General features: G+C 34.3%; 1 protein-coding gene across 1 annotated transcript in view; it reads right to left on the bottom strand.

Moving 5' to 3' along the window:
• Positions 1-14,578, bottom strand: part of LOC144331425 (ankyrin repeat domain-containing protein 30B-like) — a 132,621-nt gene that overhangs the window by 11,908 nt on the left and 106,135 nt on the right. The gene's annotated exons all lie outside the window — the stretch shown is intronic.

The following is a 14,578-nucleotide window of genomic DNA, read 5'->3' on the forward strand; positions in this document are numbered from 1 at the left end:
ACCTATTTCCTCATAAATTACCCAATCTCCTGTATTTATCTATAGCAATGCACAAATAGCTTAATACAGAGTACATTTCAATTCAGTGTATAATGCTAGCATTACTCTAAATCAAAACCAGATGATATTGTTACAAACAAGAGAACTGCCTTATGAACATGCATGCAAAAATTCAACCAATTTGTGAAGTAACAATGATAACCTTAGAAAGATGAGTGTATAAACTGTGCTCTAGTCATACAATGGAATATTACTAAGGACTAAAAAGAGATGAACTATCAAGTATGAAAAGACTTAAATGCATATTTCCACAAATGACATTATCCAGAAACCAAAATTATGGATAGAGTAAAAAGATTAGTGGTTGCCAAAGGGTTGAGGAGCAAAGTTGTGTGTTGATACCCTGTGTTTTTTCAGCTTTCCGAACTTTTGGCTCATCTTTCTAATCTGAAAACAGAGCCACTTCTTCTATTTAAGTTTACTTTCACTTGCTTGAGACATGTTGTCACCCTGGAGGGTGTGACTTTAACATATACTGAGGAATGCAATTTGTTTCTGAGTGCTGCCAGGGGAGTCAGCCTCTGTATGATTCTTTTGGTTATATGTAAACTTAGTATGGTGGTTTTCCCAAATGCTAGTTCTCATGGCAGCATACTGGGCATGTGAGAAAGCCCTTGATTTGCTGCAGAAATGAGAAAGTGGAGGTCTCAAGAAGCCTGTATCATTTTCCTATCCGCACTTGAGTCAGCAAATTTTGTAACGGGGTGTGCAGTGCAACCTCCCAGCCAACAAATGGTGACCGCAGGTTAGAATATACTGTGGCAGAAGCGCGTAAGAATATGCTTTGTCATTGTCTTACTGGTAAGAACTCTTTGTTCCCTCAGATTATCGACAGGTCTGTGTAATGCCCAGTGCCCTGAATTCTGTACTCAGCTCCAGAAAGAAAGATGAAGCTGAACAAAAGTACACTGACAAGCTGGACTGGACTGACAAAACTAGCCTGAAGTTTGGATACCCTAATGAGGAGGACAAGCACCAGTCAAGACAAGGGTCTCAGGAAAAGCTCTTAGTGAATTGCAAAGAGGCTCCCAGAGGAAAGAGAAAACGCAGCATCAGTTCTATGTCCTGAGTGGTCATGAATGGCTCTGCTTCCTTATCAAAACCCTGACGTAAGAGTTATAAAAAGCTTGTATGATTTTTTTTCTTCAAAAAAGCAGTCTCCTGTATTCCTCTCCCCGCAAAAAAACACACTATGTCTGATAGTTGCCATTTACCCAGGTAAGTTTAGTTAAATATCAACCCTCATTTTCTTTCAGGAATTAATATTTTACTGTTACTTTCTTTGATTGACTCAGCAAGCTTTATGACTAGTTCATTTTCCAGGATAAATTATTCATCAATAAGATTCTTCAAAGATATGTATACTTTTATATCAATGAAATTTATGTCTAGTCATTTAAAGTTTAAAGATTAATGAAACTATTGTGTCAATGAATGATACAGACATGGACTTTAAAACATTTTATTGAATATATTTTTTAAAAAAATTATAATGATATAGTCTCTTTCTAATGCACCAATGTATTAAGAAAGTACTTGGGAAATTTTGGATAAATATATCAGAAATTTATATAAAAATAATAGTCATAAGTGACCTAATTTTTCACAAGTTTAAAAAAAGTCTAGGTTCAAACTATATCAAAAATGTGCAGTCCCAGGTGACAAAAAGTAAATTTGTAACTATTTTCTTTATAAACAAAAACATTGAGTTTTAAATTTTTATGTGAAAAAGAAAAAAAAGCAAAAAACACACAAGGAAAATTTTACAAACCATTTCATCATCTAGAGCTCGTTTATCACATGGCATCTATGAATCTCACACATGGCTAACATATACTAGTTATAAATTATGAGAGCTTCTGAACTACAAGATACACTTCAGAATCACTTATATCATTAAATTATAAACATTCATCATACTCTTTAATTTATCTTATAATTGAGAAGGTACACAGTTACAATAAGAGTTTAGCTGAATGTAAAACTGATGTCTCATTAACGAAAGTGTAATGAATTCATGAGCATGGATGTATATTAGGGAATAATAGTAAATAAAAATATTCATTTTTTTCCATACACATGTGGTGTAATTTTATGCCTACATTTTTGCAACCTGTCATTTATCCATCTGAATGTTTTTTCATCCCTTCATATAAGACGGCATATAAAACTCATAAAGAAAATAATGTATAAAAAACTTTCAGTATTGAAATATTTATTCAAAAACTTGATTGCTAAATATTAATTAGTTATAACCATTTTTATTTTGAAATCAGAATAATATTTATTTAAAAATCAGTTTTAGTATTCAAGTAATAAATTTAGTTTTTGTTTCTAAAATTAGACTGATTTACCATGTTAGTCTCTAACAAATTTTTATTTTTTTATTTTTATTTTTTTTGAGATGGAGTCTCACTCTGTCACCCAGAGTGGAATGCAGTGGAGTGACCTCGGTTCACTGCAACCTCCGCCCCCTGGGTTCAAGCGATTCTCCTGCCTTAGCCTTTTGAGTAGCTGGGATTACAGGCGTGTGCTACCACACCCAGCTAATTTTTTTTTTTTTTTTTTGTATTTTTAGTAGAGACGGGGTTTCACCATGTTGGCCAGGCTGGTCTCGAACTGCTGACCCCAAGTGATCGGCCCACCTCAGCTTCCCAAAGTGCTGGGATTACAGGCATGAGCCACCGGGCCCAGTCATCTAACAGATTATTATGGAGCAGCAATTTTACTAAAAAAGTCAATGGATTCATATTCAAATTTATCTCACTTAAATAAATAATATCAACAAAACATGTCTCTATGAATCCTGAAAGTAATAGAAAAGAGTAATGAGTCACTGTGGTAGACGCCAAATCTAGTAATCCCTGCTTCTTCCAATACTGTCCAGAGCACACATAATCTAACCTTCTGGAGTGCAGACATTCCAAATGCATCTGAAATGAGTTCACTCAAGTTTCCTTCTCAGAAACTTCAAAATTACCTACTTAGCTTCTCCTCCCCTCCCCCTTCATGCCTCACAATTGCTATTCTTTAGCAAAAATAATCTCCAGATCTGTAGTTTTGATTCTTTCCCTTCAACACTTTTAAAAATAAATTTTCCTACCACTTTCTTTCTCTTGTTCGGAAGTAATATTGGGCATCTATAAATTCTGTTGTTGTTTTTTAACCTCTTTCTTCGCTTCTGATTAAAAACATACTGAGAAACAAAATCAAAATAATGCTTGCCCTTGACTCTGTTATGTCTTGACATTCTATCCAATTGCTCTTCTTCCAAATTACTTCAATGAAAACTCTATACCTTTGCTACTCAGTGCATGGTCCAAGAACCACCAGCATCAGCATCACCTGAGAATTTATTAAAATTGCACAACCTCAAGTCTATTGAATCAGAATGTGCATTGTTAACAAGATCTGTAGCTCATTTATTAAAGTATGAAAACTTCTGGACCATACTGAAAAAATATATACATGTGTGGCTGCCCATATATGCTTATATTCACCAATAATAGATGAAACATAGCTTCGCACAGTCAGGTAATTCCATCCCTAATGTCTTCCACAAGCGAGTAAGTAAAGATGGAAATTTTTTTTTATTATTATTATTATACTTTAAGTTCTAGGGTACATGTGCACAACATGCAGATGTGTTACATATGTATACATGTGCCATGTTGGTGTGGTGCACCCATTAACTCATCATTTACATTATGTATTTTTATTAATGCTATCCCTCTCCGCTCCCTCCACCCCATGACAGGCCCTGTAGTGTGATGTTCCCCACCCTGTATCCAAGTGTTCTCATATTTCAATTCCCACTTATGGGTGAGAATATGCAGTGTTTGGTTTTCTGTCCTTGTGATAGTTTGCTCATAATGATGGTTTCCAGCTTCATCCATGTCCCTACAAAGGACATGAACTCATCCTTTTTATATGGTTGCATAGTATTCTATGATGTATATGTGCCACATTTTCTTAATTCAGTCTATCATTGATGGACATTTGGGTTGGTTCCAAGTCTTTGCTATTGTGAATAGTGCCCCAATAAACATACATGTGCATGTGTCTTTATAGTAGTAAGATTTATAATCCTTTGGATATATAACCAGTAATGGGATTGCTGGGTCAAATGGTATTTCTAGTCCTAGATCCTTGAGAAATCACCACACTGTTTTCCACAATGGTTGAACTAATTGACACTCCCACCAACAGTGTAAAAGTGTTCCTGTTTCTCCATATCCTCTCCAGCACCTGTTGTTTCCTGACTTTTTAATGATTACCATTCTAACTGGTGTGAGAAGGTATCTCACTGTGATTTTGATTTGCATTTCTCTGATGGCCAGTGATGATGAGCATTTTTCATGTGTCTGTTGGCTGCATAAATGTCTTCTTTTGAGAACTGTCTGTTCACATCTTTTGTCCACTTTTTGATGGGGTTGTTTGATTTTTTCTTGTAAACTTATTAAAGTTATTTGTAGATTCCAGATAGTAGCACTTTGTCAGATAGGTAGATTGCAAAAATTTTCTCCCATTCTGTATGTTTCCTGTTCACTCTGATGGAAGCTTCTTTTGCTGTGCAGAAGCTCTTTAATTAGATCACATTTGTCCATTTTGGCTTTTGTTGCCATTGCTTTTGGTGTTTTAGTCATGAAGTCTTTGCCCATGCCTCTGTCCTGAATGGTATTGCCTAGGTTTTCTTCTGGGGTTTTTATAGTTTTAGGTCTAACATTTAAGTCTTTAATCCATCTGAAAATAATTTTTGTATAAGGTGTAAGGAAGGGATGTAGTTTCAGCTTTCTACATATAGCTAGCCAGTTTTCCCAGAACAATTTATTAAACAGGGAATCCTTCCCCATTTCTTGTTTTTGTCTGGTTCATCAAAAATCAGATGGTTGTAGATTTGTGGTGTTATTTCTGAGAGCTCTGTTCCTTTCCCTTGGTCTATATCTCTGTTTTGGTACCAAGACCATGCTGTTTTGGTTACTATAGCCTTGTAGTATAGTTTGAAGTCAGGTAGCGTGATGCCTCCAGCTTTGTTCTTTTGGCTTAGGATTGTCTTGGCAATGAGGGCTCTTTTTTGGTTCCATATGAACTTTAAAGTACTTTTTTCCAATTCTGTGAAGAAAGTCATTGGTAGCTTGATGGGGATGGCATAGAATCTAAAATTTTCCTTGGGCAGTATGGTCATTTTCATGATATTGATTCTTCCTATCCATGAGCATGGAATGTTGTTCCATTTGTTTGTGTCCCCTTTTTTCTGTTGAGCAGTGGTTTGTAGTTCTCCTTGAAGAGGTCCTTCACATCCCTTGTAAGTTGGATTCCTAGGCATTTTATTCTCTTTGAAGCAATTGTGAATGGGAGTTCACTCATGATTTGGCTCTCTGTTTGTCTGTTATCGGTGTATAGGAATTCTTGTGATTTTTGCACATTAATTGTATGTCCTGAGACTTTGCTGAAGTTGCTTATATCAGCTTAAGGAGATTTGGGGCTGAGATGATAGAGTTTTCTAAATACACAATCATGTCATCTGCAAACAGGGACAATCTGACTTCCTCTTTTTCTAATTGAATACCCTTAGTTTCTTTCTCCCGTCTGATTGCCCTGGCCAGAAGTTCTAACACTATGTTGAATAGGAGTGGTGAGAGAGGGCATCCCTGTCTTGTGCCAGTTTTCAAAGGGAAAGCTTCAAGTTTTTGCCCATTCAATATGATATTGGCTATGAGTTTGTCATAAATAGCTCTTACTATTTTGAGATACGTCCCATCAGTACTTAGTTTATTTATTGAGAGATTTTAGCATGAAGTGCTGTTGAATTTTGTCAAAGGCCTTTTCTGCATCTATTGATATAATCATGTGGTTTTTGTCTTTGGTTCTGTTTATGTGATGCATTATGTTTATGCATTATGTTTATTGAAACAGCCTTGCATCTCAGGGATGAAGCCAACTTGATCATGGTGGATAAGCTTTTTGATATGCTGCTGGATTCAGTTTGCCAGTATTTTATTGAGGATTTTTGCATTGATGTTCATCAGGGATATTGGTCTAAAATTCTCTTTTTTGTTGTCTCTCTGCCAGACTTTGGTATCAGGATGATACTGGCTTCATAAAATGAGTAAGGGAGGATTCTCTCTTTTTCTATGATTGGAAGAGTTTCAGAAGGAATGGTTCCAGCTCTTCTTTGTACCTCTGGTAGAATTCGGCTGTGAATCCATCTGGTCCTGGACTTTTTTTTGGTTGGTAGGCTATTAATTATTGCCTCAATTTCAGAGCCTGTTATTGGTCTATTCAGGGATTTAACTTCTTCCTGGTTTAGTCTAGGGAGGGTGTGTGTGTCCAGGAATTTATCCATTTCTTCTAGATTTTCTAGTTTATTTGTGTAGAGGTGTTTATAGTGTTGTGTGATAGTAGTTTGTATTTCTGTGGGATTGGTGGTGATATCCCCTTTATCATTTTTTATTGTGTCTATTTGATTCTTCTCTCTTTTCTTCTTTATTAGTCTTGCTAGCCATCTATTTTGTTGATCTTTTCAAAAAACTAGCTCCTGGATTCATTGATTTTTGAAGGGTTTTTTGTATCTCTATCTCCTTCAGTTCTACTCTGTTCTTAGTTATTTCTTACCTTCTGCTACCTTTTGAATTTGTTTGCTCTTGCTTCTCTAGTTCATTAAATTGTGATGTTAGGGTGTCAATTTTAGGTCTTTCCTGCTTTCTCTTATGGGCATTTAGTGCTATAAATTTCCCTCTACACATTGCTTAAATGTGGCCCAGAGATTCTGATATGTTGTGTCTTTGTTCTCATTGGTTTCAAACAACATCTTTATTTCTGCCTACATTTTGTTATGTACCCAGTAGTCACTCAGGGGCAGGTTGTTCAGTTTCCACGTAGTTGTGTGATTTTGAGTGAGTTTCTTAATCCTGAGTTCTACTTTGATTGCACTGTGATCTGAGAGACAGTTTGTTGTGATTTCTGTTCTTTTATATTTGCTGAGGAGTGCTTTACTTCCAACTATATGGTCAATTTTGGAATAAGTGTGATGTGGTACTGAGAAGAATGTATATTCTGCTGATTTGGGGTGGAGAGTTCTGTAGATGTCTATTGGGTCTGCTTGGTGCAGAGCCGAGTTCAAGTCCTGGATATCCTTTTTAACCTTCTGTCTCGTTGATCTGTCTAATATTGACACCGGGGTGTTAAAGTCTCCCATCATTATTTTGTGGGAGTCTAAGTCTCTTTGTAGGTCTCTATTGACTTGCCTTATGAATCTGGGTGCTCCTGTATTGGGTGCATATATATTTAGGATAGTTAGGTCTTCTTGTTGAATTGATCCCTTTACCATTATGTAATGGCCTTCTTTGTCTCTTTTGATCTTCGTTGGTTTAAAGTCTGTTGTGTCAGAGACTAGGATTGCAATCCCTGCTTTCTTTTTGTTTTCCATTTGCTTGGTAGATCTTTCTGCATCCCTTTATTTTGAGCCTATGCGTATCTCTGCACATGAGATGTGTCTCCTGAATACATCACACTGATGGGTCTTGACTCTTTATCAATTTGCCAGTCTGTGTCTTTTAATTGGAGCATTTAAGGTTAATATTGTTATGTGTGAATTTGATCCTGTCATTATGATGTTAGCTGGTTATTTTGCTTGTTAGTTGATGCAGTTTCTTCCTAGCATCGAGGGTCTTTGTAATTTGGCATGTTTTTGCAGTGGCTGGTAGCTGTTTTTCATTTCCATGTTTAGTGTGTCCTTCAGGAGCTCTTGTAAGGCAGGACTGGTGGTGACAAAACCTCTCAGCATTTGTTTGTTTGTAAAGGATTTTATTTCTCCTTCACTTATGAAGCTTAGTTTAGCTGGATATGAAATTTCGGGTTGAAAATTCTTTTCTTTAAGAATGTTGAATATTGGCCCCCACTCTCTTCTGGCTTGTAGAGTTTCTTCTGAGAGCTCTGCTGTTAGTCTAATGGGCTTCCCTTTGTGGGTAACCCGACCTTTCTCTCTAGCTACCTTTAACATTTTTTCCTTCTTTGCAATCTTGGTGGATCTGACAATTATGTGTCTTGGGGTTGCTCTTCTCGAGGAGTATCTTTGTGGTGTTCTCTGTATTTCCTCAATTTGAATGTTGGCCTGTCTTTCTAGGTTGGGGAAGTTCTCCTCGATAATATCCTGCAGAGTGTTTTCCAACTTGGTTCCATTCTCCCTGTCAATTTCAGGTACGCCAATCAAACGTTGATTTGGTCTTTTCACATAGTCCCATATTTCTTGAGGCTTTGTTTGTTTCTTTTTACTCTTTTTTCTTTAAACTTCTCTTCTCACTTCATTTCATTCATTTGATCTTCAATCACGGATACCCTTTCTTCCACTTGATCGAATCAGCTACTGAAGCTTGTGCATGTATCATGTACTTCTTGTGCCATGGTTTTTAGCTTGGGTGGAACATTTTTGCTGTAATTCTTTTACTAGTTTTTGTACTGAAAGCTTACTATATATTCTTCCCACCTTTCTAACCATACTCTTCCTCTATCTAAAGAGTTATTTTATCTTATGAACCTCCATTGTATACACCTGCTTCTTTTTCCCTCATTTCCTCCCTGTACTTTCTGTCTTCCTCATTCTTTATTCCCTCTTTTACATCTTTCCTCTTATTTCCTGAGATATCTCAGGTTTTAGAATATCTGGAATGTAAAGTAATAATTCAGTTCCTTTTTCGGCACTCACTATATACTCTGTTGCTGACACCTGACAAGATATGTAACTTATTACCATTTTAATTCGCTTTTTTTATACTACGCATTTAGTGCGTAATGTTCTGAGGCTATTACAGTATAACAGTCCTCAAATTTTTAGATAAACATACTGTCAAATGACTTCTAAATAAAAAGTGATTCTTACCCTTTAGTTTTCCATTTATATTCTTGACTTCTTCTTGATATGTAGCCTCAGGTAAACACGTGTAATTCTGTGCAGCACTTTCCGAAACACTCTGTTTGAAGTTCTATCAATAATGAATTGCAATTTTAAAATAATAATAATAACAATAATGAGTGACATCAAGATTTCCTAACATATTTCAAAACATACTCAGTTTCCTACTTTAAAGGCAATTTGGTTTAAGAATAGAAACCTATTGAAAACCAAAACATTTATATAAAGGACTTCACATATGCTCTCCAAATCAAGCTTATTTTCATTTTCATTTAGCTATTGAAACAGTTACTAAGCATGAAAACCCAAAAATAAAAACATATCCACAGAAAAAGTATTTACTCGTGTGCATATTTCAACAAGAAATTACATTCAAAATATCTAACTCTACTTTGTAGTCCTCAAGAAAAAAGAGAGGTCATTTAAAACAAAAGACAATCACCTGCTTCTTGCTATATAACATTGACAACATTAAACATTTAAAATATTCATAATTATAAATTTTTAGGGTTAAAATAAGACACTTTAAGGAAAGAAAACCTTCAGAGTATGAGATAGAATATTGTAAAATCTTCTTTATTTAGGTAGACAAGAATTTGAAATAATCAAAAATTTTTGAGAAATTTTTTGATAACAGAAGAAATGCATGAATAAATTTAAAAGAAGAAAAACATTCTATTAAGTTTAAATGAAAAGAAACCAATATCATATAAAATATGCAACTCAATCTCAATTAAAACATAATTTCAGAAAACTATAGCAAGTCCTTCATAAAAACATAAGAACATTTATTCATAAAGCATTTATTATGTGCCAGGAACACATTTGCAAACTTTTTTACACCTTACAATAATGAAAATGATGATGATAATGTTTACCCCACTTTCCGCTTCCTAGTCTTTCCAGAATGTTAAGAGAAAAATTGTAAAGAAATGTGATCTGCTTTTTTTCTGCTCCAAATGTCTTTCACCTAGACATTCTTTTTTTTGTTTGTTTGTTTGTTTGTTTGTTTTTTTGGAGATTTCTCCTTTTTTTTTTTCTTTTTTTTTATTATACTTTAAGTTCTAGGGTACATGTGCACAATGTGCAGGTTTGTTACATATGTATACTTGTGCCATGTTGGTGTGCTGTACCCATCAAGTCGTCAGCACCCATCAACTCGTCATTTACATCAGGTACAACTCCCAATGCCATCCCTCCCCCCATTCCCTACCCCCTACCCATAATAGGCCCCAGTGTGTGATGTTCCCCTTCCAGAGTCCAAGTAATCTGATTGTTCAATTCCCACCTATGAGTGAGAACATGAGGTGTTTGGTTTTCTGTTCTTGCAATTGTTTGCTGAGAACGATGGTTTCCAGCTGCATCCATGTCCCTACAAAGGACATGAACTCATCCTTTTATATGGCTGCATAGTATTCCATGGTGTATATGTGCCACATTTTCTTAATCCAGTCTGTCACTGATGGACATTTGGGTTGATTCCAAGTCTTTGCTATTGTGAATAGTGCCGCAATAAACATACGTGTTCATGTGTCTTTATAGCAGCATGATTTATAATCCTTTGGGTATATACATGTCATCCTACCTCTCATGCTTGTTATGGGAGCTTGACTGACAGTCTCAAAGAAATCTCTGACTACAGAATTTGACTGCCACTCCCATTCCCATTCTAAGTGTAAACTTCTTCAATTTTATCTAACCTAACACTATCTGTCTTTATATAGAGATCACTTATATTTACTTATAAGTGTTGTTAACTTGCTTTTCTATTCCTACCACTTTGACATAAGTCCTCATCCTGTGTATTCAGGTCTCACTGCTTAGCACACTTATGCTATTTAGGAAGCACATTATTAGTAGTCAAAGCATTTAAAATCTCATCAGAGAGGTCTAATTTGCTAAATTCTTCGCAAGTTTAGAAAATAGTATTAGTAGCCTGCTGATACTTAACATACCCATACACTAAACTAGAAATCCACATGTCTGTTGTATTCCCCCATTATTTTTCTGACAATACTGCCTTCATGTTTAGAAAAAGTACCCTTGATATTTATTAAGCCACTGAATACCACTGTCATCATTATCTTACATTTGTATACACATTTTTCAGTTTGCAAAATATTTTCACTTTTATTACAACATTGCTCAATTAAACATATCGAAGAGGTAGATATTAGCACTAATTCAATGAACAAGGCCACTGACATTTGAATACATTAAATAATTTTCTCCAAGGTTACATAACTAGTAAGTAACAGAACCAGAATACTGACTGGTTTTTTGACTTCTACTCATGATTGTTACTGCTATAAAGCAGCTACTTCTAACAACTAGTGGGGCCCTTTCCAGCTCTTTGCACAGCTGTGATCTCAGAATACAGATATTTATGTGGTTGAAAGCATGGCTGCCACAAAATAACTCAAATAGTTCTATTTGTGAAAATAATGTTCACTCTTTAAAACACTACTCAACCAAATTGTTTTTACTGTAGTTTCTCAGGTTTCCTATTTTTCTTGCTTTTCCTTTGCCCAAAATATTCCTTAAGATCTGCACTGTGCAATCCAAATATAGCAATACTTTCAAGCACCAGGCATTATCCTTTCAAGTTCCAAGATACACAAAACTATTTTACCTTTTTCCTCTGAATCCAGATATACCAGAGAATCATAAATTTGCTCACAGGTGGACCCCTGAACTGAAATTCTTCAGTTTTTAGACAACTGTAGATTCAGAACCCAAATAAATTCCTAGAATTCTAAGATGTATTTTCACACTATACTACACTACCTTCTTAAACTTAATCCTGAAAATACGTGAAATTGCACTATGAAGCAGTAATCTACTTAGCAAATAATAACTGCTCAGTATTTTCTGAAAAATATCAGAAATTACTGAAGGGCAATATGCAGAGGTAAAACAATAAAGTCAAAGTCTCTACTTTCAAGTTTCAACATCACTCAATATTTATATTTAAATAATAATAAAAACAAAATTACACAATACCTTAGAACTCCAACGTGATTCTGCATATGTTTCTTTTCCTGATTTTAATGTCAACATATTATCTATCAAATATTAATCACAGATACATTAATGAGAATATTTACTATGATATATTTTAAAAGAGTATACAAATCTATTTTTTTCATGAATCTGTGGTGTTTCTTATTCAACATGTACATACTTTTTTCAGATTATTCCCACAACTTTTATGGTCAACCTAACAGAATTGCAAACTAAAATATTGTATTCATTAGAATAGAAAAAAATAGAAATTTGGCTAACTTGTATAAATTATTTCTTCAAAAAGGCACTAATGTGTTCTTCTTCCCAGAAACACAGTATGTCCTATGCTTGAAATTTAATGAGATAACTTTAATTATATGTTATCTTTTTTTCTATTTTTTAGCATTACTTAGTTTGATTGACTCAGCAATCTGTTATTCAAATGAAATTATCAATAAATAAGACTCTTGAGAAATATAAATTTTTTTATGTTAACAAACTTTATGTCTAACAATTTTAAGTTTCAACATGTATGACAGTATATTTTGTGTATGTGTAATAAATAAATAAGCTTAAAAAGCTTTTATTGCATATACATTAAATTTTAAAACTCCTTTAGTTATTTTGAGACAGTCTTTCCTTAATTCAATATCTTCAGAATCAACTTGTGATGCCTTAGAGAATATTAGAAATCTATATAAAAATAATTGCTTTAAGTAACCTAATTTTTCCCTAAAAAAGAATTAAATCAATGTCTACACATTAGTAAACTACTGTTTCCACATTTAATAGAATTAAATCACGATCTACACAAGATCCAAGGAGTACTGAGAGTCATGAGACAGAATACACACACACACACACATATATATCCAGTTTTCTTTATAAACAAAATTTTCAAATTTGAACTATTTAAGACAGGTTGAAGAAAAAAGCAAACATGCCTAACAAAAACTTTAAGGATGATTTCATCATTACGGGTCAACTGATTATTTGACATTCATGAACTAAAAGTCTGATTTTTAAAACTGGTCTTAAATTCTGATCAGAATATCCCTGGAGTTCAAGTTTCCTCCAGGGAATCCAAGAGGTCAAATCATACTTTTGCTGTTGACCATGATCATTTGCGTTTATTTAGAAGTGTATACTGGAATGTTTCAGAGACAAACTGTGTTGTAACACCATAGCTCTAATAATTTTTAACTCATAGTTCTAATTGCCATCGGAATATATATGATTATGCATGCTTATATCTTAAATACTATACTTTTAATTTTTAATATATTAAAAATAAAATATAAAGCCAACTTAAAAGGCTTATCAAAATCTGAATTTGTTTTTATTTTTATGTATTTTATCAGCATAAAACCGTTTAATTAATTGTGGTACAGTCATATAATAGAATATGAAAATCACGGAGCCATAAGACAGAAAACAAACAAAAAACAGAAATAATGTTCCGTTTTCTTTGTAAACAAATTTTTCAAATATTAACTCTTTAACATAGTTCAAAGAGAAAAGCAAACACGCACAACTGAAGCTTTAAATATCATTTTAATATTAAGGGTACATTTATAATTTGACATGCATGAACTATATATTTGGTTTTCAAATGTGCTTTTAAGTTGTGAGATGAGCATCCCTAAAGTTCAAATTTCACATAGAGAATCCAAAACTCAAATCATACTTTTGTTATCGACTATTTTCTTTTTTTTTTTTTTTTTTTTTTTTTTTGAGACGGAGTCTCACGCTGTTGCCCAGGCTGGAGTGCAGTGGCGCGATCTCGGCTCACTGCAAGCTCCGCCTCCCGGGTTCCCGCCATTCTCCTGCCTCAGCCTCCTGAGTAGCTGGGACTATAGGCGCCCGCCACCGCGCCCGGCTAATTTTTTGTATTTTTTTTAGTAGAGACGGGGTTTCACTGCGGTCTCGATCTCCTGACCTTGTGATCCGCCCACCTCGGCCTCCCAAAGTGCTGGGATTACAGGCTTGAGCCACCGCGCCCAGCCGTTATCGACTATTTTCAATCTCATTTTTAGAAGTGTATACTGCACTGTTTCGGGGAAATAATGTGTTACAACAGCATAGCTGTAATGGTTCATAGGTCACACTTTTCATTTTTATTAAAATAGATGATTGTGCATGGTTATACGTGAAATTCTTTAATTTTAATTTCTAATATATCAAAAATCAGTAGATAAAACCAACTTAAATAAGACTGAAATTTGCATTTGCTTTTATTTTTTGCGTAAACAAACTTTAGTTCTGGTGCAGTTATATAACGGAATTTATATAAAGAATGCAATAAAAACAAAACCAGAGCTAGTTCCGTCTATTATGGATGGATCTTACAATATAATGCTGATAAAATAAAGAATGTTACAGAAAATTACACACAATGTACAATTATTTACATATTAGAAGTTAAAAACAAATTCTACGTATTATCTATGACTGTGTACATATGTTGTATAATGTTTAAGCATGTATAGGAATAATTTTTTAAAAACTAGTTTAGACAATTGTTTACCTCTAAACAATGAAAAGACACTAAAGCCAAATGCTTCAGAATCACAGTTTTACAAATATAATTATAAAGAAATG

The sequence above is a fragment of the Macaca mulatta genome, chromosome 9 (genome assembly GCF_049350105.2).
Source record: "Macaca mulatta isolate MMU2019108-1 chromosome 9, T2T-MMU8v2.0, whole genome shotgun sequence".
In the NCBI taxonomy this organism is placed as follows: domain Eukaryota; kingdom Metazoa; phylum Chordata; class Mammalia; order Primates; family Cercopithecidae; genus Macaca; species Macaca mulatta.